Below are 4,665 nucleotides of genomic sequence, written 5' to 3'. Positions count from 1 at the left end.
CCAGTTACAGGCATATTGTGTAACAGATTATAAAGCTTTCCTAATCATTACTTACCCTGCAGGTCTTTAAATATCATTTGAATATGATATCTATGAAATAAACATTTCATGTTGTATTATTCAAGAGCAGATCAGCATAAAATGGAAGGCATTTTAAGCAACTATTGTGTACCTGGAGCCTACTATAGAATTGTACAAAGAAGCCAAAGCCTTCTCAAGAGTTCATTGACTAAACCTAGATAATATTATTTAGAAAAGCCCTATACTGAAATAAAGTCCCGTGCGACAGCCTACAAAATACAAAGAATGATATAAGTACAACATATTGGCATGTGAAATTTTTGTATTTGGGTCAGCTATGTTATATCTTGGTGACTGTAAAGTTACATTGGCATAACTAAGTTTTTTTACTCTTGTCCTATGGTCTTTTTCATATTTTTCCCTCTACTGAAAAATGTGCATGCTGTATTTATAAATAAATATTCTGGTACAGTATAGTTAGGTCCCTTTTGGGAGATGGTAGTGTCTCTCTTCCAGCGGATACTCAAAGTACAACTCCTACTGGACCCGATACGCTGTCTGCTAGGTCTCCCATTTTTTGGCATTGGCAAACTTTCAAACAAACTAGTGTCATATATTTTGCTAGCAGCCAAGAAAACTATCCCAGTAGATTGGTTGACCTCCACACCTCCTTCTCAAACTCCGCTCCTACAAGGTGTTTCAGAGATTCGGAGAATGGAATACATGACTGCCTTAGTGGGTGATGTTGTCTCTCTGGTCAACAAGATATGGGAACCCAGGGACCAATTTGAGTATGGATCCCCTCCCATATCTTGATTGCACTTAAGTCTAAGGTGACATCGTATGTGAAAGACCCTTTACCTCTCCATACAGTATGTCCACTTCAATAATTTTTCCCTTTCTTTTGTTTCTTCCCTTCTTGTATAAGATCTGCTATATAATTATCCTTAAAGTGGGAGTAAAACCATCAATGTAATCGTTTTAACAAACAGTTACATTCCTACTGTCACATTGGTTGAGCTCTCAACCAAACTGTCAAACCATTCAATGGCTGGTGTCATAACTGATCACATGTGCAGCATCATGGCAGTTGAAGATTAAACAGAGGCCAAGATGGCAGCTTTGATAGCTGTAAACAATAGGAGGGTTTGCTTCCACGTTAAGGATATGCTTTCATTATGTATGTGCATATAATATACTCTGTTACTCACAGGGTCTTTTTTTCTCATTTAGTTCCACAACTTGCTGTGTTAACTACTGTTTAACCATTGTAATAAGAGTTTCTGTTTTTTTCCTGCATGTTTTGTATCCCTGAAATTTTTCAATAAATATACAATTTAAAAAAAACATATTCTGGTACAATTAAAAGAAACCATTATAGTAATTACTGCAATGAAAGTTCTTGTAATAATGGAAAATACTAAATAAAAAAAATAAAAAAAATAATGGAAAATTTGTCAGTCTTAACACTGCTCATAACACAGCTTCTACATCACCCGACAAATCTGCATCAAATTTTGCATTAAACTTGAATATTTCTCAGCGGAAACTATTCAGATGATTCAGAAGGCTTTCAGGAACAATGCAATGAGTGCAGCGCAAATAAAAGTGTGGCACAAATGCTTCAAGGATGGTCAAGAATCTGTTGAAATCTGTTGAAAGTAATCCATGTCCTGGAAGACCCGAAGACCTGCAACAAGCAGAACACCTGAGAACGTTGAACATGTAAGGGCTGCAATCAACAAAGATCAGCAACTAGCAGTGTGAGAACTAAAAGCTGATCTGGGGATTCCAAAAACTTCTGTCTGACATTTTGTGTGAGGTCCCAAGTAGCCTCCTTTGAAGGGATCAAGGGGGTTGTTGTCCTACAGTATGTACTGTACAATGTTTCTTGTATCTTATTCAATAAATGTCTGTATTTTTCATATTACATGGCTAGAGAAGAGTAAACAAACTGATAGGAGACATGGAGGAGCTCGGGTATGAGGAAAGATTAGAGGAACTGAATTTATTCTCTCTTGAGAAGAGGATATTAAGGGGGAAATTATCAACATGTACAGTGCCTTGCAAAAGTATGCGCCCCCTTGGCATTTTTCGTGTTTTGTTGCCTCACAACCTGGAATTAAGGTCAATGGTGTCATCCTTATCTAATGGTTTCTTGAAACTACCGATGCCCTCCACTGAGACTACCACCTGTGGAAGGGAATTCCAAATCCTTGCCACTCTTACAGTAAAGAACCCTCTACGTAGTTTAAGGTTAAACCTCTTTTCTTCTAATTTTAATGAGTGGCCACGTGTCTTGTTAAACTCCCTTCTGCAAAAATGTTTTATCTCTATTGTGGGGTCACTAGTATGGTATAGGTATATTGAAATCATATCCCCTCTCAAGCATCTCTTCTCCAGAGAGAATAAGTTCAGTGCTCACAGCCTTTCCTCATAACTAATATCCTCCAGACCCTTTATTAGCTTTGTTGCCCTTCTTTGTACTCACTCCATGTCCAGTACTTCCTTCCTGAGGACTGGTGCCCAGAAATGAACAGCATACTCTAGATGCAGTTGGACCAGAGTCTTGTAGAGTGGGAGAATTATCATTTTACCTCTGGAATTAATCCCCTTTTTAATGCATGGCAATATTCTGTGTGCTTTGTTAGCTTTGTTATGATAGATTTGATGGTGCTCCTAGGGATCCTCAAAGATTTGGATATTTTTTTATAACCTAACACTGACTTGTACTTCTCAACAACATTGTCCCTTACTTGTTTGGAGAGTTCCTTGGTCTTCCTGGCAGTGTTTGGTTAGTGGTGCCTCTTGCTTAGGTGTTGCAGCCTCTGGGGCCTTTCAAAAAGGTGTGTACATGTAATGACTAATCATGTGACACTTAGATTGCACACAGGTAGACATCATTTCACTAATTATATGATTTCTAAAGGTAATTGGTTGCACCAGAGCTTTTTATGAGCTTCATAACAAAGGGGTGAATACATACTCACATGCCAATTATCAGTTTTTTTATTTCTGAAAAATAGTTTTATGTATATATTTTTCTAATTTTACTTCACCAACTTAGACTATTGTGTTCTGATCCATCACATATAATTCAGACTAAAAAAAATTGAACTAAAGGCTGTAATGTAACAAAATAGGTAAAAAGCCAAGGAGGTGAATACTATTGCAAGACACTGTACAAATACTGTACATAAGGGGTCCATATAGTGAACTTGGTGTAAAGTTATTCACTTTAACTGCTTGTCGCCCAACGGCTGTCATATGATGGCCAGGCGGCGTGACTCTCATTCTGGGCAGGTGTCATATGACATCCGTCCATTTAAACAGGGAATGCGTGCAATCGTATGCCTGTATCCCAGTTCCTTCGATGGCGGCGTGTCACGGAGACACCGCTTGCCATCGAGGGGGGTGAACAGCCATTGGGCATGGCTGTTTACCTTGTGACCAGCCATGATGAAGTCACAGGCAATCATAGATGGTATCACCCCACTTTGCACATTGCATGCGCGCGATCGTGAGCGTGCTGCGCATGCACGTCAGTGGCGGCATGTTCCCGGGAACACTGCTCGTCACCGAAGCTGGTAAAGAGCCATTGGCCAGTGGCTTTTTACCACATAATCGGCTGTGATCTTTTTACAGACAATCACTAAATGTAAATACAGAGCGGTAACGAGACGTTACCACGTTCTCCTCCTCACACACTGATTGTGTGAGAGAAGGAGATTGCGGTAACATCTTGTTACCACTTACAGTGTACACCAGTCATACTGATTGCCCCCTCAAAGTTCCTATCACAGTCCATATAAGTACCTGTCACAGTCCATCTGAGTACCCGAGTACCTGTCACAGTTCATCTGAGTACTCAAGTACCTGAGTACCTGTCACAGTCCATATGAGTACCCGAGTACCTGTTACAGTCCATATAAGTACCCGAGTACCTGAGTACCTGTCACGGTTCATATCAGTACCGAGTACCTGTCACTGCCCTTCAGGGTACCCAAATACCAGTCACCAGCCCATCTGAGTACCCAAGTACCTGTCACCAGGCCATCAGAGTACCCAAGTACCTGTCACCAGGCCATCAGAGTGCCTGAGTACCTGTCACCAGGCCATCAGAGTACCCGAGTACCTGACACCAGGCCATCAGAGTACCCGAGTACCTGTCACCAGGCCATCAGAGTACCCGAGTACCTGTCACCAGGCCATCAGACTACCTGAGTACCTGTCTGCAGCTCATCAAGTTACCTGAGTACCTGTCTCCAGCCCATTAGCGTACCTGAGTACCTATCTGCAGCCCATCAGAGTACTTGAGTACCTATTTGCAGCCCATGCCTCATAGAATATATGTTGGGGTGTTTGTGTTCCAAAATTGGGTCATTTTGTGGGCAATTCCATTTTCCTGGTGCTCAGAATGTAGCAGAATGTATTTTGGGGTGTAATTTTTGCTGTGTTAGAAATATCTTATAAATTGACAACTTTGTGTAAAAAAAAAAGAAAAAAAAAGATTTTCATTTTCTTTCCATGTTTTTTGAAGACTTATGTAAAAAAAAATGAACCATTCATAAGACTCATTATGCCACCTAGTTTATACATTGGAGTGTTTGCTTTCCAAAAAGGGGTCATTTTGTGGGCAATTCC

The sequence above is a fragment of the Lithobates pipiens genome, unplaced genomic scaffold (genome assembly GCF_037356315.1).
Source record: "Lithobates pipiens isolate NorthernLeopardFrog02 unplaced genomic scaffold, aLitPip1_a1.2 Scaffold_1, whole genome shotgun sequence".
Taxonomy (NCBI): Eukaryota; Metazoa; Chordata; class Amphibia; order Anura; family Ranidae; genus Lithobates; species Lithobates pipiens.
The sequence above is the reverse complement of the archived record's forward strand: the minus strand, read 5'-3'. Positions refer to the sequence as shown.